Source organism: Pseudoliparis swirei, chromosome 19, assembly GCF_029220125.1.
Source record: "Pseudoliparis swirei isolate HS2019 ecotype Mariana Trench chromosome 19, NWPU_hadal_v1, whole genome shotgun sequence".
NCBI classification, from domain to species: Eukaryota; Metazoa; Chordata; class Actinopteri; order Perciformes; family Liparidae; genus Pseudoliparis; species Pseudoliparis swirei.
Genome location: NC_079406.1, coordinates 20,162,817 through 20,186,484, shown reverse-complemented (window position 1 = coordinate 20,186,484; position 23,668 = coordinate 20,162,817). Strand labels below are relative to the sequence as shown.

The 23,668-nt window shown below is 39.4% G+C and overlaps 1 protein-coding gene across 5 annotated transcripts in view; it reads left to right on the top strand.

Annotated features, from left to right (window-relative positions):
- The window catches only part of diaph2 (diaphanous-related formin 2), a 389,710-nt gene that overhangs the window by 250,087 nt on the left and 115,955 nt on the right, over positions 1-23,668 (top strand). The window lies entirely within an intron of this gene.

Here is a 23,668-nt window from a genome sequence, read left to right as displayed (position 1 = left end):
AATTATACTCATTTTTCTATATTTGTTTCTGACATACTATCTTATTTGTTTTGCCCTCCAGGGAATATCAATGAAACCGATTTTCAAATGAACTTTCCGTGTACTGTATATGCAATTATTCATCAATGTACTATTGGATATTGAGACAATAACCATTTGAAATGTAGTCATAGATGACTCTATTTCCATACGCCTGGCCTCATCTTGATGGCCTTAAGAGAAGTGTCAGTGGCCAGTTTGCCCCCCAGAGATGAGATGAATATGTGGGGTCTGACAACAGGGACTAAGTCTGTGTGGTGATTCCACTCAATCAGTGGTCCGCTGACAATCTGTCTTGACAATCCTGGAAAAGAGGAAATATGACACAAATGTTCTCATAAATCTATGTAGTATAGGGCTTAGCCAAGGGCAAAATACTTTGGAGCCTGTGAGAGAGAAATGGAGAATGAGGGGAGGAAAAAAAAATAAAGATGAACTCTGAGGATATTAATACCGCTGTGAATATATCTATTATCCACATGCATTTCAAGGCTATGCCGCATAATAAAGCAGTGCCCATTTCCCATTTAAACTCATAGCAGTGCTCAGCTTCGGTATTACGTAGACAAAATGCCTTTCTGGATGGGGTGGAACACAGTAGGGGTCGTTTGTCTTTGGGTTTCAATGGAGTTGCAGGGAATTATGCGGTTGAGAAGATATTCCCTCATGACAGTCCGTGGTGGGTATCCTGCTAAAGTCAGATGTGGAGGCTTCAAGAAGAATGGATGTAATTCAAGCCAGACACTTAAGTACGACTGCAACATGACCAAATGTTCTTTCTTTTTTTACATAAGAGATGTTTGTTTGAGAAGCGAGGTAGTGCAGTCGCTCCATCATTTAGTCCACTGCAGGCATGGTGTCTCCACAATTAATACAATTGATTGCAGAGGAAATTATGAGAAGGAAAAAAATATATTTTTAAGCTATCAGCTGGGTGGTGCCATCAAATAGCCAGTGGTGAGCTCAAAAGCACTATTTTAGGATTTTGTAATATAGGATTTCATTCATGTTAGTTGTGTGTTCATTAAAAGGAGTCATGCTCAATTCTCGTGAACGCTACACCTCGGTGAACGTCGGGAGGGAATCTGTTAAAATTTTTGCACAAACAGCAACTTTCAAAGATGAACTGATTCGATGTTGTGATCAAAGGTCAGGTTGAGGTGCAACCTCACAAACACGTTTTTAGCCACAACTCAAGAATTCATGCTAATTTTCCCAAAAATGTCTAATACAAAAAAATGATGGAGTAATTTCAATGTGGACATACATGGATGTAACTGCAACATGAGGCCTACAACCATGAGGCGGTAATTACAGTGTCATAGGTATTATCATATTCTCATTAATCTTATTACATGAAGTATATTCAATCTGTTTCAAGATTCTGTCATCATGATTTCAAAATGTTAAGGGACATCACCTACACAGAGTGCCACAGGTCTCACTCATTTTATTTTTTACTCGACTGCAGAGGAACAAAGAGTTGGATTTGCACTGTCCCATAATATATTGTCCGAAACATAAATATTGAATGATATGGTTGAGTTGTGATTTAAACCACGTTTAAACAACTCTTCAAATCAATTACCAATCCCAATATCAAACACCTGATCCATAGATATTTTAGAGAAAGGGAATTAGGGAAATTCTGCGATTTATCAAACAACGGAGCCAGATTGTTCCTCTTCAAACTGAACATTCAGGCATGGACATTAGTTTTTATTAGAATAATGAAGAAGTCTATGTACACGAGAAAAGAATAGCTTCTATGGCTCAATCCATTGCCAGATAGTTTTCCCTTGCGGGAAACCTGACACGGGATTCTCCAATTACAAGAGGCAGACGCTCCTCTGAGGACGTGAGTCACGGTATCGCCGGTGCCCTCTGACCACAACCTGTGTGCACAGTAACAAGCAGCTGCTTTTATGTTGATATTTTCCACTTCTTTTTAATGTCAGTACTTCTCTCTGAATTAGCAGCTTTCAAGTCTGCTGAGATCTGGAGTGTCACAACAATGACTATCAACAAGACCAACATCAGACCATCTCAACCTTTGAAGAAAAAAGAAAAAATCTATTTCACACTAAGTGATGTTCCCCTTCTCAGATCTGTAGTCAAACTCCTCCATTCTCCCTCAGAAGTAATTGAATGACAATTGGATTTAGGTGCATATTAATATTCTCAGTGGGAATTCCATTTGCCGTTTAATCGTGGGAGTTAATAAGGTGTGGTATGAGGCTCACAAAAGGGAGGCATTTCAAGTTTATTGCAATTTAAAAAGAATGTTTTCTCATCTAGGATTTTTTTGATAGGTAGTCTTCTTTTTTATAATTAATTGTTTTCATTGCAACATTTCCAGCAGTTGAGCTGGTCGTGACTATGGGAATTATGAGCCATACAAGTCAAAGAATATCGACATGACTGCAGAACTCGTGGAGATTCACCTGATAGTGGTACAATGGCCTAGATTGCACACCCAAGACAACAGGGGAGGGGCTTCTGTTTCTGTATCTACTCCAGAGGCCCACCCGAAGCCTGGACTTAAACCCTTTTGAAAATCTGTGGAGAGACCTGAAGATTGCAGCTCACTGATGCTTCCCATCCAGTCCGACTGAGATTAAGAGGGTTCGCAAGGAAGGAGATGAGAATCTCTACTCTACGATGACTTGAAACTACAGCCACAGGTTTAAGAGCTCCCACAGCACTCAGGAAACACAAAGAATTCCAATCACTTTTTGGCAAATGTGATACATATTTTTGATATATTTTTTTTATACTTTCAACGTATACTGTCAAAAGTAACTAAGGCATTATCAATGCTAACGTACTGGAGTATATAAGGTACAGACAGATAAATACACAATATTAGTGATTGATCTGAGAGAGAAGAAGAAACAACAGAATTGTAATTCCAATTAATTGAATATGGTTCATTTTGGATGACAACATCTGAACACTGTGTACTAATGATTTGGCATGAAGTCCAAATGCATGCACGTTGTTTGTGTCCATGTTGTTCTGTTTGGGGTTTCTGGCTCTCGCTTTTTGGTCAAGTCATAATTTTTTGAAGTACTGTGAATGATTGTGGGCTTGTTTATATTTTATTACCCTGCTTGTGCTGTGTTTGGTCTGCACCTTTCCTCTCTTAGGAAAGTCTAAGCGCCAGGTGATCTCCTGGGAAGCTTTTTGTGTTTGAGAACTCATCATTTATATATCAAAGGAATTTGGCATGGGTACTTGTATTAATGAAAGCTCAGGCTTCAGTAATACACAACCAATGGCCGTCTTTGGAGTCCTCACATCCAGATTTCCAGTTGATTTGACTGGACATGTTATGCACTGCGACACAACTGGAGTATTTTCAAAACATTGAAAAACAAAGCCGAAATAATTTCATTATTTAGAGGACACCCTCACACGTCATTATTTTAGTCGCAAAATATATACAAAACTATGATGGCTGACCGACCCACTGGCAGAATGTAAAGCTTCCACAAGCTGCTAAGTAGTGAAATCCCATTTTGACATAAAACATGCTTTATCTGCCTGCCAGTATAACATCAAGTACAAAAGGCCATTAGTCAATTTAACGTGTTCACCGTGGCTAGAAATGGAAACAATTTACACACTCGTTGTTTAAGGTACCCTCTTCCCTGGACCCTGAAAGTGATAGCTCAGGATCAGCGAGGCCAGCCATTTAAATGGACAGTCTGTCATGAAGAATATTAGGAAGTGGAAACAGACCTGTCCAGCTCCACCAGCTCAGATGAGTGATGAGCTCCAGAGACATTTTGTTTTCCTTTTTTTTCTTTTCTTACTCATTTCATGGTGGACAAGTAGTTCATTGTGAGACCAAACCAACTATTCTCTCTCCTTTTTTTTTCTTCTGTCCATCTCTCTTTCTCCCCACCTCTGGTTTCTTACGTTACCACTTTGGCCAGCCATTATTAATGCAGACAGAGATAGACACATGCAGGGAGGCCGGCAGCCCTGCTCAACGGCAGGCTCCACTCCGTGACAGCAGATTTCAACGAGAGGTGACAATTGGACCAGGAGTGAGAATAATGCTGTTTGCCAGCCTAGAAATTCAGCCTGTCACAGTAGAGACCATTCCCCATGCTGAGAGTATTCCATAAGCTGAAGTGAACTAGGACGCCTCATTTCAAATGTAACTGTTTTCATACCAAGAACCAATCCACCCCTGTAGATTAAAATAATTGTAGTATTCTCAGAATTTAGCAGAAGCCGATGAAGATGTTATGGGTGACCTGAATTCAAACACGTTCATATGGGTTGAGATCTTTCAAACACTAGCACATTTAAAGTCTTGTTTAATGTCATACAGTGATTGAACCCGAGACCCAGACCAAGCGAATCCCGAGGGGAGCTAGCCAGTTTGCAGAAGTGCAAATGCTACTTGGAGCATCAGGTGCACACGGGGGCGCTGAACTGTATACTTGTAAAGTCATTACCCATGACTGGTTTTGTTTCCTTCAAAATACATATTTCCATATGATCATTAAGATATCCAAGGTTAGTTTTGTTCTGTCTCAGAGACCACATGCTTCTCAGGGGGAGAGGCGGGTCTGAGCTGAGCAGTGATGGAAGCACAATGATGCCTTTCCCTGTTGTGCGAAGACTCCAGTTGACTGTAATTCTCTCGCAGCAAGCAGATAAATTGCACTCACCTCGACAGTATATTCCTTGATCATAAGTAATAACGCATAGCATTTCTCAATGTGTTCATTTCGCTTCTAAGGTAAATTCTTTGAAACGCTTTTCATGTTTTAATCAATGTTCTTTGTTATAACCCTGTGGGGTTGCTCATTCATGGAGGCAGGCTGCTCGTCAGCAGGCACAATGGATACCAATGGCAACCTTGCGTCGCTGCAACATATCAAACATATCAAAACGTTCATATCAGCGTTTCAATGCACCCCAGCAGCATAATCAGCTTTCAAATCCATGTTAGTAGGGTTGAACATTGCAAGATAATCACCAAAATAGTAGATGTGGCTTTGTTGTGGGTGCTTCTCTGCTCACCACCTGCCTCCGCATGTTTGGAGGAAGCAGGTGGTACTCATATCAAATAATGTCTATTTTTCCCAGAAGAAATGTTAGTGATGTGTTTGGTGCAGTCAGATGCTCAGTACAGTTGAAGCAAATCAACTTAAGTCATACAAAGAAAAAGAAAATCAATCAGATGACTAAAAGCAATAGAATACATCAAGTGGTGAATGTTCTTAGGTGCGCCTTTAATTGTTTTGAATGATAGAGTTAAACGCGGAGGCAGTAGGTGTTGATAGAGAAGACATTCTACATTTTAATCAGGCATAATCTGCACCTGCATAATTACCTTCGCATTGAAAATGCGGAAGGTTATGTTTTGATCGCCGTGTATTTATTTATTTATTTATTTGTATGCGTGTTATTCACATAACAAAAAAAGTTGTAAACCGAATCGCATGAAATTTGGTGGGATGATTGGTTATTAGCCGGGGACCATTTGATTAGATTTTGGGATCGATCGGGTCAAAGGTCAAGGTCATGAAAAGGTCAAAATCCTCTTTTTACCAGAGCAATTTGTATCCAATTGGCATTCAACTAATGCCAAAATGTTCATAATGTAATGCCCAATCTTGTGATCTAGTTTATTTATTTATTTGTATCAAGAAAAGTTTGAAACCGAATCGCATGAAATTTGGTGGGATGATTGGTTATTATCCGGGGACCATTTGATTAGATTTTGGGATCAATTGGGTCAAAGGTCAAGGTCAAGGATAGGTCAAAATCTTCTTTTTACCATAGCACGGTCCATTTTTATCCAATTCGCATGCAACTAATGCCAAAATGTTCATAATTCAATGCCCAGTCTTGTGATATGCGAAGGTATGCGCTCTACCGAGTGCCCGTTCTAGTTATTAATGTATTTACAGTGTTTATTTAGAATTTAGAATCAATTCAGAATCTTCCTGTGGACAGCACCAACTTGTAATACCAGAGTAGTTTGCTCCTCAGTGGTTCTGGTCTCCTGGGATTGGCTGGGCACATTATCACAATGCTTGACATCTGCATTCACTTAGGACATTATCACAAAGCTCGATTCAGTTTGCTGTCTGTTTTGATAAAAGCTTGTAACATGAGGTGTGGCAGAGCCAATGCTTTTAGGCTTCATAACAATTGTTGAGCACTGATGCAAATGCTGTATTCTTGAACTGTAGCAGTCACTGATAGGACATGTTATGAAACATTATGGAACGTGAAAGTTGTTTTCATGGAGAAGCCTGTGATATTAGCATGTCTGTCAGGCGATTCTGATGAGCGAGATTATGATGGAAATTGGACAAATGAGCAGGAAATTGAGTTTTCTCCGAGGTGATCCCTGCACCCTCCAGATAAGGTCCTGTTGAGGCATAACAATAACACGTTCAGGGATTTGTAATATTGACTGACTGAAAGCATAATCTACACTACAATATGTCCACCCTGTTCCGGATTAATGTCGTGCGCTCGTGTGACGGCTCAGTGGTGAGATCTATATTAAAAAGCATAGCTTGTCATACAATTGTTCCAGAGTCATTTTAGTATTAACATGAAGTGCCTTTCCAAATTCTACTCCCCATACCACTTGTATTTTCTTTTCCACTGGAGCACAAGTGGGATATGAAATGTTATTTCATAATCCAAGGATGACTGATGTAGTTTTATCAAACTCTGGAGCTCTTCCGCCTCACTCCCCTCCACTAGGAGACTTCTTCGCCGGACGGCATCTTCGGGGACAGACCTTCAGTTTACAGCTTTAGCAACTGGAAACGGCAGCAACAGCAAGTTCGCCTCAGACGTCCCGGCGGATTAGTAAACTTTCTGTTGCTGCCATGTCAGTGGTCAGACCCAATGCTGCCGCTAGACGCCAGCTTGTTGTGGCTAAATGTGAGTTTCTACAGCCACGGGAAACTCTAATGTTGCCACCACGATGTTGTAGTCTCCGGTGGTGAGGAGAGAGGCTGAGTGTGACTGAGGCGAGGAGCTAGCTAATTCATGTCACATTTGTTGACTGCAAAACAGTAAAGTCATTAACTTTAGTGCCCTATATCGCTTCATCCCAAGGTACTGTCATAATTAACAAGAGCCACGTGTGCACGGTTTTAATGGGATTGCAGCCGGCTCGGCTTTCGTCACTCGGAAGTGAGTATTCTCCTCAGATGGCTCACATTTTGAACTGTGCCTACCCCCCATCACTTACTGGATGGTTCCATGGTGGCACACTGACCTGGAGGTGATGCAAAATATGATTAAACTTATTAAGCATGATCAACATGTAATCTGATGAAACATCTTAGAATAACCTAATGAAAATATTATTTATTATAGTGGTGCATGCCACACATTTCTTCGCAAAACAGTGTATTGTCAAATATGACAGATCCAATTACACAAAGGCAATACAAAATTGTAATATTAATAAACTATAATCAGGAAAAAGTGTCCCGACAAAAAGGCACTAATAAGTGCGCCTCAGCTTAAGTGCTTTTACTGTCAGGTTTTTTTTTTTAAATACATTGGGGTACACTCCAAAATCTAGGCCGTAGACCAAGTATTGATCATGACGGAGAGAAGTAAAGTATATAATTCACTTCAGAGTTTGTGTCATCCTTAATACTGCCTTAACCCTTGTGTTGCCTTCGGGTCAATATGACCCGATTCAATGTTTAACCCTCCTGTCGCCTTTATATTTACTAACATATTTTACCCTTGAGGTCAATATGACCACAGCTATTACAATCTCCAGAAAATTATTAGAATTAATATTGTTTTCCAAGTTTAAGTGTGAGGTACTTTATGTTTGTTTGTTGACTCCCGAAAGAACACCGACATTAAACATTGAATCGGGTCAAATTGACCCGAAGGCGACAGGAGGGTTAAATATTGAATCGGGTCAAAATGACCCGAAGGCAACACAAGGGTTAAGAGTGAAGACGTAATGCTCTTATCTCGGCATTATGTGAGCAGACATATGCTTTAAGTGTCTCACAAAGATTAGGCACGGTGTGTCTGTGTTGCTGTGCATTTGGGTGTTATCCTCTTATGGTATTTAAGATCAGGGCCTCCTGCAAAACTAATTAACTAATTGCGCCCAACATCAGCAGATACCTTTGCCATGTTTAAAAAAATGACAAAAAAAAGTCAAACCATATGTGCAATTGTAGTTTTCCTGTCGGATATGAATAGAGAAACATATTCCAGACCTTTTGCAGGCCTTTGTCAAGGTCATATGTTTTAAAAACCATAGATGAGGCTATGTTTTTTGAATAAAAAAAGCAGTTTAAAGCTCTTATCTATTCTGCCAAACCTAGTTATGTCCATCATCTCAAAATAGACATCATACCAGACATACCCAGAAAGGCAACAGACATTTTCTGACTAGGTGGTCATTGGAATAAAGATCCTCGGTTTTGGCTCCATTCCTTCCCACTTGCTCGGCCTCTATTGAGCACCATTTGAGAGAACGTGTCTGTCGCTCAAATACTGTCATAAGAACCAGGGCCGCTTTCGCCAAACCCCTGCGCATCAGTGGGGTTGGGAATTGATTTTGGATACTAAATTGGGTCATTTCTATCTTGGCTGTCATCAATATATATAATTTAAAGGCATGGCTGCAGCGAGCATTGCAGGGCTTCTCATTGGAGTTTTACTAGGCCCAGGGGAGGAAGCTCCCTAGGGCCCTTTTCAGTTAATGCATGCCGCTATGTGTGAAGATCCCACCATAACTTGAGTAAAACAAAGACATTCACTGCCGGCTTCTTAACATTTATATGCTACTCTCAGGTTGTTTCAGGATCTACCAAAACAATGATTATCTGTATATATCATGGAATATCTTCCTGGTATCTGTCCTCAAAAGGCAACACCCCATTCCAGGAAATTATGCAAATTAATTGTAAACTGATCAAGGTTATGTTGTTGTGAACATACAGTGTGTATGTTCTAAAGGATTTGGTACTTTGTAATTTGTATTTTTTGAATGCAACCTTTGAAAAAAGAAAACTTTAATATCATCCTTTGCTTTATAATGTCGGATTAAAAAAAGCACCTTTGGTACATATGCCAAACTCTCCTTTGTGCGGAACATAGACTATTGTGTTTGTTTGTCTTTATGATGTAAATCATGCAGATCTCCTCCAATTTGGTCCTCAGGCAATATAGAATGAGTTTCATTGAGCAGCGAGTCATTTATTTCCCAAATAAATCTAACAGGCCCTGACTATGACCTTTCGCTAACATGTTGATGATTTGCATTCGCCACCTTCTTTGTTCCAAGCTCTGTGATATGGAGTCACACTGTGTGATCCATATTCAAATATTATTTAAATCAGGTTTACTGCATTTGCATGTGAAATTGACAATTTGAAGCCAGGTTGCCTGCATACTGATCAGAGGGACAACCTTCATTTCAGTGAGGGTTTATATTGCAAATAAATGTGACATGGTAGCCTATTAATAATTGTCATGAAAGGAGTGTTCTATATTTCACACTGCCATAAAAGAGTGTTTTTCCTCGCATGGAATGAATCTGATATCATGCTCAACCCTTTCCGCTCAGGAAATGATGACACTTCAAATAGAGAGACTCAGCCTTAGTGTCACTTTTTAGAACAATTACCAACAAAACAGCGGCTTATTCACACGGCAAAAAACATTTTTATAGTTGCGACCAGAAAATAAAAAATAAATAACCAACAAATAATGCTTGTTCACAGTAGGTTACATCACCTTCCTTTGTGTTCTGCAAGACAAATGATTTCATACTGCAGCACAAATTAAAATGTAGACAGATTAAATCATAAATTGGAATGCTTCAGCAGTCCAACTATTGTCTTCTTTCTAAACTGCGATTAAACTCTCATTTCTAAACCTAAAAAATATTTAAGGACATGTAAACGTTCACAAAAGCCTTGAGCATCTCCTAATGTAGTCTTTAGGATCAGAGTTATGGTTCTCTGTCAAATCCAAAGGTTTCGACTGGTTGCTTTCGTCAGATTCAGAGCTGTCTGACTCTCACTCAAACAGGTGTTTCATGTTAGGTTAATCAGTGGCGGATCTCACACACACAACATTTGTGCGTGCGTGTGTGGCCGCGTGCGCGCGTCTCCTTAAATGGAGAGATATCAGAGGAGAACCAGCTTCAGAGTTTCCCAGGTCACATATAAGGCACAAAAAATAGGCTCCGCCCCCGTCACGGAAAACACGGAAACAGGCTATGCTTATCTTTTCCAGTTATACATTTCCACCCAATATCAGCTATTCATTTCATATTTCAGATATTTTCAAACATTTTCAGCAATTTAGTTTTTACTTTTCAGCTTCAAGCTTTCAGATGTTAGCATTCCAATGCATTTTCAGCAGGAAATGCATTTTCTAGTTTTATAAATTGTCGATACAGAATGATGTTGATTAGTGTTTCAGTCAAACTGCCATAAAACCTGGATAACATTACAACATCAATAACTAAAGCGATATCCTCTGTCTTTATGAATATCACATTTCATATTTTAACTAACCAAAACAATGTTAACAGAGTGAACCGACACCAACTTGTCCTTAATGTACTATAAAATAAATAGGAATAAACGTACTTAAATTACCTGTTTTATTTTTGTTTGTACTGTGCTTTTCTTAATTCCATAACCTAACCTCAATTTGAGGCAAAGTTGCAGGCTGAATTTAAAAGCCGTCCTAACACACTTCTTTTAGATTTCAATTAATTTAGACATTTTAAAGATTGACCATAGTTACGTTTTATTGCTGTGACCATGATTCAAACGTTTTTGTCCAGAAAAGCATGCGTGCCAGTTTCATCGGCAACCAGAATTCAGTCGTGTTAGTGTCCCTGGTTTTCCTCGTCTCTGCCTCGACATGGCATACCAGCTGAGACCTGCTCCTAACAGAAAGGTCTGTTCTTATTCCACCGACTGAAGCGGAGGTAAGGAGGGACAGAATCGATTGTTGCGGGCCAAATTGAACCTGTGTCGAGCTGCAGGCAGCCACGAGATAAAGCCTCTGACGCTGTCTGCTGTGTTTATCATCAGGTGGCCTTTTCTGTGTGTGCTATGCTGCCATTTTGATGTGTTAAGTCATAATATGGGAGCCACCATTCTTTGGAGGGGGCTGCCAATAAAATCGCAGATGTTTCATGTCAGCCTCCAGCTTCCCCTTCATACATTTATTTTTAACCTGGAGAGGCATCTGCCTCGATTTTGTGGTGTTCCGCTTTGCCGTTGTACTTTTTTTGTACATATTCAAGAGGCAAAGTTTTCTATGTGATGCTGTACATTTGTTTGCATTTGATTTCATTGTGGTCCTTTACTTGTCATTATGCTGGCGATGGCTCGCTCGCAGCTGTGAAGCCTGGCTCAAGAGAAGATATATGCTTTCCTTTCATAGCGGAATGATGGAGTCAGAGCAGATTCTGGTTTAACAAATATAATCATCCATTTTCTCATTGAACCATGCACGCACAGCAGGACACTGAAACACCTTATTTTTCACTCAAGTAATATGTGTATTTTAGAGAGATACACATGATTAGATGTTGCTCCCACCAGACGGCTAATCAACTCATAGCTGTCACCATAACACAGAAAATCCACTAGCCAGATGCTAGCTGGATTTAATGTATTGATTACATTTTCATGACAACAGTGTGTGCTGAGCATGCCTCTGTCAATCTACTTTTTGACCAGTCGCTCCGATACAAAAGACTCGTTCCGCATATATATTGACTGTCAGTTCGATATAAAATCGTATTACATGGAGTAGAAAGGCCTTAGTCATCTGATTGAATTGAGACCACAGCAGCAACACAGCTGTATTGCTTCTGCTCGTCCTCAGCCAAGGCTTCTCCCTCCATCATCAGAGATAGTTTGTCACTCTAAGTCTAAAACCTTGGTCGAAGATGCGTACTGTGTATTTGATCTGCCTTGGGCTTGAATATGCCTCAACAGCTCAGTCTCTCCTGGCTTGTGTGAACCTTTCTTGTGGTTTAGTCTAAACATTTTCTGTGCCAAGAATGCCTGGCTTCCCAATAACTCTTGTTGTGAGCCACTACATACTCAGTGTAGTGTGCTATCTCTGTTTCACCAGTCGTTATCTGGAATGACCAGCTAAATACTACCCACCTGTTCCCAGAGAAGGTGGGCAATAGCCTCGTAGCTAATCAGGCGGGCCATTAGCAGGAAATGACAATGACTCTAGTAATTTTATGACTACATTAAAAGCGTTCTTCTTTGGGGAAGATGATAGTAATCCCCTCTTTACCCCCTTGGGCTATGTTTCCAAACTGACTTAATCAAGTGCAGAAAAGAATCATATCAGTGTTTCTTAAGCATGCAGCATAGATCTTAACCCTTGTGTTGCCTTAGGGTCATTTTGACCCGAATCAATATTACACCCTCCCCCCGCCTTAGGATTAATTTGACCCCATAGAATGTTTAATGTCGGTGTTCTTTCGGTAGTCAACAAACAAACATAAAGTGCCTCACACTTAAACTTGGAAAACAATATTAATTCTAATAATTTTCTGGAGGTTTTAATTGCTGGCGTCAAATTGAACCCAAAGGGTAAAATATGTTAGTAAATATAAAGGTAACAGGAGGGTGAAACATTGAATCGGGTCAAAATGACCCAAAGGCGGGGGGAGGGTGTAATATTGGTTCGGGTCAAAATGACCCTAAGGCAACACAAGGGTTAAGAATGTGTTTGGATGTCAGCTATCTCATGGCCCATTGTACTGACACGCACCCCTTGGTTTAACGGAAAATGGGTACCCAAAGCTAGACCCCCCTCCCCCTCTGTTCCTTCAGAAACGCTTAGACAGGGTTCATTTCTGGAAGTAAATACTTCAACAGCTTCAAGTCGTATCTGGGGAAAGTCTAAATTTGACTATGTGGATATGAAGCTAAATGGACATGAACCACATGTTGTCTGCCAGGCTTTATCGCTTACTCTTGCCCCACTTTACCTTCACATGCTTAAGGGCTCTCTTTTTTCCACCATTGGCGACAGCAGATAGTTGCTGTCACCAATCATGGAAAAAAGAGAGCCCTTAAGGCGTCATAACAGTTGTGTGAAGTGATGAAGAGTTGTACACAGACATAGGCCTACATTAAATTACTTGGTGATCCAATGGTAAACACCATTGTAGCAGGTCTCACGCCGCTACCCGTGGGTTTCCCCCAAAAGCTCCAAGGATCAGCCAGGCACCAAGAAGTTTCGTTGAACGACATATTTTATTTGTCAGCACACCACGCACAGCAGACCGCAACACTGCGCCTCTGCTCACTTGCCTCCCTACCTCCAGCTCTGCTGCCCTTTTATGTCAGCAGCATCGGCTGCTGACTGATTGCCAATCAGTCAGAGCAGCTGACTGATTGTCAACCAGCCAGAGCAGCTGACTGATTGTCAACCAGCCAGCAGCCGAGGCCAGATTGGGGACAGCTGCCACAACCATGAAGGAAGAGGATCTTTTCACAACGTATCTTAACCATGAGCCCTTTTGACCTCTTAGCAGGACATCATTTAACTCCTCAGATCCTTAAGTTTGGCTTCAGTTCTATCCATATCTATCATCCACAGTATGATTCATATACTATTGAGAAACATTGTCTTAATGCACTATAAGACCAGGAAAAGCCACCTTTAATTACCCTGTAAAAGAATGGCGTCTCCAAGGATATATTTCGCAAACATATTCCTGGTACATTAGAGGTTCCATTTTCATTTTCTTTGTGACCTATATTCATGGGGTAATATTGTACATTCAGGGCCATGACAGCTCTCAGCAATGCCTAAAGCTGTTGGTTCAGACAATAGGCTGATTGGCTGCAAGCTACAAACCCCCTTAAGTAATGGCTAAATGGGAGCACACATTGAAGCTGCCTTGGGCTACACAATAACAGCACAAACACCCTGATTACTGGATGTCTTTTCCAGTTCTAGTTCACCATTTTTATTTCCAGCCCTTTGGCACTAAGCACCTGAAGCAGTCAACTCTTAACTGGCAACAGCCACATGACATGTTGTATTTTTTACCTCTTAACATTTTTTTTACCAAACAACTGAAATTGAAAAAAACAAACATTGAAAATACCCTTTAAGACATAGTGGTATAGTGTTTGGTAAAATTAGGGCCATATCTACCATTTGGGTAAGCGGGGTCATACACACATTTGGCAACGTCCACTTTTACTGGATGAGACTTTTTTTTACTTTTGAGTAAACTTAGGGAGCGTTTAGACACTTTCTTAGAAACAGCATGATTGGATGCAGATAGCTTTATCCTATATTGGCTGTTGAGCATCTGTCCTAGAGGGTTTTTATTGAGGATTGCATATTAGCCTTAACTTACTGTTATCCACAGAATAAATCTACTACAGCTGGTATAAATAACCGTTGTTCTCTAATTATGAATAATTGAGGAATGCAAGAGTATCCATTGTTTAGTAGTTTTTAATGGAGTTTGGTTGTCGTTCCATTAACTTCAATTGGATTGATCTAAACATACGTTGTTGAGTTAGAGAACTCTTAAAGCTTATTAAGACTGGCACTTTAAAGTTTAATATCCAATTTCATATGGCCACCCTATACTTCAGCATTTGTCATAATTGATTATTTGTGTTCAGTGTGTAGATTGCCATGCGTCCTCTCCAGTTCTTTTAACTTGTCGGTGGTAAATTGACTGCTCTAGTCTACCTCAGCGATTAATGAACTACCTAACAATTTGCTTAATGAAATACCTACCAATTTGCCTCTCATTAACACAACAATCGCACAACGAGAGCAGCAAATTAGTTTATGTGGGCTTCAGTGGTTCTCGATGTTTCCAAGCAGTCCAAATACTAACCAGGCCCAGCTTAGGAATGCTCAAATGCTTGTGAGGTTGCGATGATTCTACCCCTATCTGCAGAGACACCAAGGCCAACTAGTAGAAGTGGCATCAGTAACATGATCCCTCACTAGCTTCTGGCACCAAGGCAGTCTAGAACACTACACATACATGGTTTTGATATTGTTTTGATACTGAGTTGCTTCCCTGCGGTAGATAAAAAGTGCTTTTTTCCATGTGCCAACTGGGCACGGACAAGAACCCATTTTATTTTATTTTATAAGATGTGCAATTGCGATAAAATATGCTCTTTTCTATTTAGATTTGTGTGCTTGTGTGTTTGTGTGTGTAACCGTGCGCTTGCTCATCACAGCCTTCACCGCTGAAGTGCCTTTCAGTGTGCTTGTTTTGTACATTGATGAATGCAAGAGCCTGATTGTCTCATACGGTTCAGAGCAAATGACAATTCATTTCTCTGTTTTCACACGTCTACGTTTCTATGAGTCTCGGTCATGCTACATACATCACGTCCTGGATTACTCCCTGCGCTGTATTCAGCTACTATCTAAGGGAGGGGATGGTAAAAACAAGAAAATCAGCTCGTTAATTCATCTCTTCGCTCGAAAGTGTCATTACACTGCTGATGAGTTTAAGGATTGCCTGAGGTGGAAAGGGGCTGTGTTTATGGCTCCGCGATCGTACATGCCAAGTCTCCTCTTCTCATGTGGATGAAAGACAAAAGACATGCCGACACTCCAGGCAAATTAATACCAAAACATCCCTGCTTAAATACTTTGTGAGTGTACACCTATTTATACATATGTTTCTTTTGAGATGTTATGTCCTATGTGGTCTCTTTATGGTGGCTGCTAAATGAAGACAGATATGGTTGGTGGGAGAATTGATCTGACCTTTCTCGTTGTGTCAGGGATATGAATCTTTCCACATCTACTTTATCAGTGTGATACAGGGACACAGGAAACACGAGTTTCGGGGGTTACATGTAAGTCACAGCACAGCTACAAGCAACATGCCTTTCATTTCTAAAACTATTTGAAGTAGTTGATTTCACTTTAAAATACATATGGTCATTTTACAAAATATTTTCTTTTAGAGTTGGGTTAAAGATGAGTAAAACGAAAAAAAGGTTATGCCAGATAACCTTTTTTAGATACCCATAGATTAGACGCCAATCAGATAGCAATCCGTGTAACATGCTATTCTCATCACAGAGTCACAGTTTTTGGTTGATTGGTGTGCTGGCCGCTGGATAATGCCTTTATGATTATTGTACATGTTTTAACCATATTTTTAAGAAGTGAATTAACACAAAGAGTTCTAAGAAATTAGTAAAAAGTTGATTTTTGACAATGAAAACGTCACTTTAAAAACAGATTGTCAGGTTGCAAGTGTCAAAAGATGCCCATAAATGCCCCTCATGGGCATCTTCAACATTACCTATCAGGGTAGCACTTACTACTGGTGAACAATAGATACAGATTGAGTTGTATAGGTTGCTGGTATTTTAAAGAGAAAATATTGGCATTATATTTTGTTATATATTCTTGAATCGCAAAATCCGGTTGTGGTTATTGTGGAGTCAGTGAGTTTATGATCCAATACCCCTGGCTGTTTACTTCCTTGCATGCACATGCGTGAGTAGCTATGGTTAGGATGATGACATATCTTTGCTGCATTTATATTGAGGCTTCTTTAACTAAATATTTCATGGAGTATTCCTGCTGCCGCTGCCAAACTACCTTGTACCCTGTTCCATATCTTCCAGTCAGTGAGCCTATTCAGTGCCTTCAGTTACCTTCCCATCCCCTGGCATTCTGTTGTTAGGGAAACCATCACCAGTCATCTGCGCGAGAAGATAAAACCAATATGCTGAGAGAATGTGACCTACCATCTGACAGATGCCTCTTCAGTGTGACTACACAGCTTCAAGTCAATCAGGAAGATCCTGGTTGTCTTTTCTTCTCCAGTGAATATACAGGACTGTCTCAGAAAATTAGAATATTGTGATAAAGTTCTTTATTTTCTGTAATGCAATTAAAAAAACAAAAATGTCATGCATTCTGGATTCATTACAAATCAACTGAAATATTGCAAGCCTTTTATTCTTTTAATATTGCTGATTATGGCTTACAGCTTAAGAAAACTCTAAAATCCTATCTCATAAAATTTTAATATTTCCTCAGACCAAGTAAAAAAAAAAGATTTATAACAGCTGAGTGTTTGTCAAGGCTCAGGAAACCCTTGCAGGTGTTTCGAGTTAATTAGACAATTCAAGTGATTTGTTTAATACCCTACTAGTATACTTTTTCATGATATTCTAATATTTAGAGATAGGATATTTGAGTTTTCTTAAGCTGTAAACCATAATCAGCAATAAATCAGAATAAAAGGCTTGCAATATTTCAGTTGATTTGTAATGAATCCAGAATGCATGACATTTTTGTTTTTTTAATTGCATTACAGAAAATAAAGAACTTCATCACAATATTCTAATTTTCTGAGACAGTCTTGTATAATTTCTTTAAAAATATCATCAATAATCAGGGATTGCGATGGCAGCAATAGGCATGATTTCCAGAGTTCACAGAGCAATACTACGGAAAATGTAAAGATTGCTGTCTGCATTGGATGGATTGTGTAAATCCCAAACTCAATTTCTAAGGGCCGACATTCCTCATTGTTGAACCACTGGAATGCTGGGTAGTGTGGTCCCATGGGACACGTGATGTGACACAATATATGATATGATATGATATATACCTTTATTCGTCCCACAGTGGGGAAATTTCAAAAATCACAGCAGCGGTGCACATCAGAGCATTAATAAAAATAATTATAAAACACAAAACTAAATACTAAAAAACTAAAAACTATAAGCAGGATACAAGATAAGCACAATGGATAGGGTTTATAATATCCATTTAGATGTCAGCATGCCTAAATATGTATTAAAACAAAGGACATGTGTATGCTAGCTCTTTGAAGTTATGTTATGTTAGTGTTTATAATATTGGCAGTGCAAATATGTTGCTTTTATTCTTAGCTTTCCATTGTCTGTATCTGATGACATACATTAAGAGAAAAAGTTAAACATGCTTCTTCCCTTTTTAGTCACATGAGAAGATTGGGAAATATATCAAATTAGCATCAGAACAAAAGCCTTATGTAGGCCCCTAGAGTTACAATAATCATCAAAATATAAAGACGGCACAAAAAAATTATTCACCCGAATGCATCCATGACAAATGCTGAGTAATCGAATATGTGTTGATTGGTTCATCAACAAAAGGAGGAAATATGCAAGCCCATTCCTTGAGTCACCCACCCTGACAATCTTCTCATGACTCATGCTCCCCCAGACATTTGCAGATGGTAAAAATCTAATAACCAAAATATATTCAGTGGTCCACCTGATTATTTAAACGGACACAAATTGAAAAAAGTGAAATAGCTGAAGATTTATGCATGCATTGCCATAGCTTATTTCCATGATCACAAAGAAAAATACAGTCATAAAAATCATACCATTGTAGAATTAGTTAAAACAAGTCTGTGCAGTCCTGTTGTAAGAAACATTACAGATATATACATCTCAATCAGATGTATATTTATTATTCATTAATTTCTATATTTTGTAAGATTTGTGTAAATATACCGATGCAGTGTTTTCTCTGTGCGGCAACGATATCTCTCACAGAGGGAGCTCTTGAGCTATAAATGTGAACATAACAGACACCCAAAAAGACAGGAGGGGAAAGGGACTTAGTCTGAGGAAAGGAGAGAACAAAGAGTGACTAAGCTACAGGGTAAGACGGGGAAATCTGAGCAAGATGTTTTGGAAAAAGACTCACAATCAAGGCACCTACTGTACCTCACTTAGTCCAGGCCAGCGGACCTCGGTGCTGCTGGAAATGAAAACCCAGTCAGTTTTCCACTGAGATTTTTGTTTTAATTCCATAAGCATTACAAATAGCCTGTCTGTTAATGTCAAATGTATTCAAAGAGTAGGGAGTTGAACTTACCAGTAGAGTTCAAGCCACTCATGACCTCTTATTACATGTAGAGATTCAATTAGAGTCGCTATAAATTACTGTATTATTATTATTATTATTATTATTATTATTATTATAAGAGGTCAATGTCCTACTTGGAGTGGAACCATAAAATGTTTCTTTAAATACACTGTACTTTCAGTTTTTTTATTATTATTTAATTTCATTATGTTTGGCTCATGTACAAAGATGATACGTTTTAAATGAGTAAATAGACCTATAGATGATTGAATAGTTGTCCTTGTTGTTTTCCTGTTGTAAACACTAGGGTCAACTTCAGGTCGGTTATGATAGATAAAGAGGGAAAAGTTTTCATGAATATGGTACCACCCCAGTATTCCACAGAGAATTATCGCTCAACTATGCAGTTCTTTTAATGGACATTTTTGGCTGTTTTGAGTTTATTTTTGGCCGACAAGCTCTGCTCTACTCTACAAATAAGCTTATTAACCCACTGTGCGTTACGTACTCAGTACCAAACATCAGATAGACACAATTTGCCACTAAGTAGAGCATATTTTTAGAGTTTCTCAAGACCAAAACAGAGCTAAATGGTTTATTTGCATGTATCATGTGGACAGCATGTAACTAAATATAGTTGTAGTTAACTGCTAATGCAGCTCTTTTGTCTGCCAGAGGCTTAAACTGTAGATTTCTTCTTCTGAGTTCGCCTCAGCCACTGGATAACATAACAAACTAGAACGGGCACTCGGTAGAGCGCATACCTTCGCATATCACAAGATTGGGCATTGAATTATGAACATTTTGGCATTAGTTGCATGCCAATTGAACAAAAATGTATCGTGCTATGGTAAAAAAAAGATGTTGACCTTTCCATGACCTTGACCTTGACCTTTGACCCGATTGATCCCAAAATCTAATCAAATGGTGCCCGGATAATAACCAATCATCCCACCAATTCCATGTGATTCAAGAAGATTTGACCTGTTCATGACCTTTGACCTTGACCTTTGACCCGATCGATCCCAAAATCTAATCAACTGGTCCCCGGATAATAAACAATCATCCCACCAAATTGCATGCGATTCGGTTCAATACTTTTTGAGTTTTGCGAATAACACGCATACAAATAAACAAATAAATAAATAAATACACGGCGATCAAAACATAACCTTCCGGCATTTTCAATGCGAAGGTAATAAAATGTCAGATGCTGTGATTATAGCTTCTACTGTCCCCAAGTGGCAAAGCAACATTGATCATATGAACTTTGAGCAAAGGCATAAACATTAATAAATATGTGTCTCTTGCCAACAAAGGGCGTGGCATTTTTGTCAATCATGAATTATAATGTAGTCAACAGAAACAAAATAATAATAATTGTAATTATTATTATAATAATAGTGATTACATTCATATAGCAGAGTAGAAAACATTAAAAAGATAAAATAATATTAGTTACACTAAATCACAACGATAACTGAGTAAGTCCGCCCACCGCTGACGGGCTCGGACTGCAAATGCCCGCCGCTTACCTTGAGTGACAATTCGAGATTTTGGAAGCATTAGTACAACCTCGCTGGTGGATCTCAAGCACCGATCAGGCTCATAGGGAGTTAGTAGATCACAGATATAGGCAGGAGCCGGAGCATTCAAGGCTCTAAGAACAACCAGCTAAATCTTAAAATCAATTCTGACACCCCTTTTTGTTATTGCTCCTGCAAGGCAGACCCAGTAAACACCGCACTTTACACAAACCATATGTCCACTGCCAAACATTGTGATCGGCCCCTGGTTGCTGCTTCTTAGTTTAGAGCGCGCTTGATTTCTCTCTGCAGTGGAGCTTCCCGTGTGCGGAGCACCCACCTTAAATGACAATGATGTTGATTTAAAATGTGGGGGGCCAAAATCATGATGATAGTTAATATTAATTGGGCTGCTTGCAGCTGCATACACATTAAGTGTTGCTTAATTTAGTAGATTATTTACCCTCTTTTTTTTAACTGATCTCTGGCCATTCAAGTCAGGTTTTCGGTCTCCAGGTTATAGAGATGTCAAGGGGAGTGTCCCTCATCATCTGTGTGATAAGGTGCAACTTTGAAGTTGTGAATGAGGTTGGAGGCATGAGTTAACCTCTGTCAGCGAATATGAGTGCCACACCCCAATCTCTGAGCATCTCTCCTGTGACAAGTCACAAGCCTGCCTCCAGAACACCGGGTCCTGTGAAAGAAGTCTGGTTTGTGTTCGACTTAACTAAGTCTGTAATTCACCTGCATCGTTATGTTGAAATAAAATCTGTTTATATTTACTTGTTGACTTAAACTTTAGTGTTTTTACTAGCATGCATGGCTTTCACAAAGATACCAGAGATTTCCATCGGTTAATTTACCTTGATGGGAGAAGAGCTGAGATTTTACTCAAAATATCCTCCAGCTCAGCCGTCTATTCACTCGACATCTCACTCTTTCAACAACCCAGCCGGCACTAACAATGATGTACTGAAACAACGCATCAGTATCTTTCATGCACAAAATACACCCCCCAAGCCACCCGGTACACTCCTAACTTTCAGTTGTTTGTGTGACACCAGAACTGTATCATAACAACACCACGGAACAGTATAACTTGGAAATGAAAAATAACCATCTCCAAGTAAGTCCATGACAAGCATTTCGATGGTTGATTGTCAGAAGAGTGGAGGTACACCATTGTGCCCCTGTGAGTTCCTGATTCTTTTTATTGCAGAGAGCAGAGATAGAACATAGCATATAGCACCAGCACATTGCTCTGATGGATTTGCTCAGCCCTTCCTAGGAAATTGTCATCACCCCAGGTCAATGTCTAAACTTTCCCATGCATCAAAATATATTGTAATTGACTCCATTTGTAATTCCTCCAGAGATCTGGCACTAGGCTGCAGCTCTGATGGCTGCCGAAAGCAATAAAGTCTCAGAGACATGACCCTCATTGTAAACAAGTCCTCCTTCCAGAGTGGGAGGTAAAGTAGAGTGGCTTTTTTTGGTGTCTGGCTGTATGCTTGCTATTTGGCTCCAGCCCATACTTCCATTCAAATGTTGTAATTTCACAATCATGCAGTTCACATGTCAGATTTTATTCTTCTTGGCTCAAGTGCTTCAACTCCATTATAGATCTTACGGTTTTAAGATATTGGATGACCCGATGCTAAATAGATTTAATTCACTATATATATTCAACTCATTTTGTATAGCCCAAAATCATTATACATGTATAATTTATATATACGTAAACGTATTCATATATATACATACATATATATATAATACAAATAAATATATATTTTTTAACATCTCTATTCTCTGGAACGTGAAAGACTAATAGTGCTGATATGATCAATGCCACACTCTGGCAGCCAAACAGACTTAATACAACTGAAGATAAATAGTGTCCTCCTGAGGACGAATTGTAACGACTTTGGTGATTATACACAGAATTTAAATGTTTTCAGCGCTTTGGTTTCTGACCAAATGATGACATTAGCATGGAGCTGAAAGTACCGCAGTGCCAGCGTTGGTACAGCATCAGAGCAGTTAACATATAGCATATGTATCTATATAATATTATATTGGAGAACAATATTAAGATTGATTGAAAATCCTGGAGTGTGTGATCCTTGCTGCAGGAGGCATTTGCAGATTGAGCATAACATATTTGAACCTTATGGTTTTGCTCTACGGGGGGCCATCAGTTCTAATCAGAAAACTAATCCTTCATTATGATAACAGTTCTGTAACATGGAGGGTTTAAGGGAAATGCAAATTAAAAGAGGAACTAGAGCGAAAGTAAAAAGGATTCACCCTTTTATGTGGAAGCAATTAATGCAACATTGATGGGAAATTGTGATCGTGCATCGTGTGGATTTGTGTCACCCGAATGAGATTAATTGCATTGTCTACCAATGCCATTGTTTATTTACTGGTATGATGTAGCAATCTAATTATTCTATACGTAATTATTTAAAAGGCAACATAAGTATTGCAAATCATTATTTACAAATACATAAGTCACTTTATTTTTTATTTCCACTGCACTGGAATACAAAACGGGCTGTTATAATTAGCTTGTAGCCTGATTACTGGACCATAATGTTTAATTCAGTGCCACAAGGTCTCCTCCCTCTCTTTTGTTTAAGCTGTCCATTAAATTCCCTCATTTGCATTTTTTCCCAGCTTGCTATTTTTAACATCACATAATCCGATGTAATCGGACAGAACCATGTTGCTGCTTTGTCACAGCAACAATATCACTTCCACTCCTGCAACTGGAGCTGCTTTGATTCCTGCTGAAAGGGGAACACATAGAGTTGTGTTTATCTTGTTGTCTCTTTCCTCTGATGTACTCTAGTCTGGCTCCCACTTCATATCCTATTCACTCTCAGGTGCCACCAACAGCTAAATGAAAAAAGATCAAACGTGATTTGTATTGGATAAAACATGTAACTCCTCATTTTAAAGGGGGTGGGAGTATTTGAAATGACTGTAATTGGTCCAAAAGGCTTTTGAATCGACATACAGTGCACTATTGTCCTGGTATCATGCTGCTGATCAATAGTCAGTTTTGCCGCGAAGTGATGGATATGCCCTTTGGCAGACATGTGTATCCGGTCATGTGTCGAGTCCCCTCAAGGTCGTTCCCTCGTTACCCCCCCGTGCTGTATATTCAAAGAGGCTGTGAG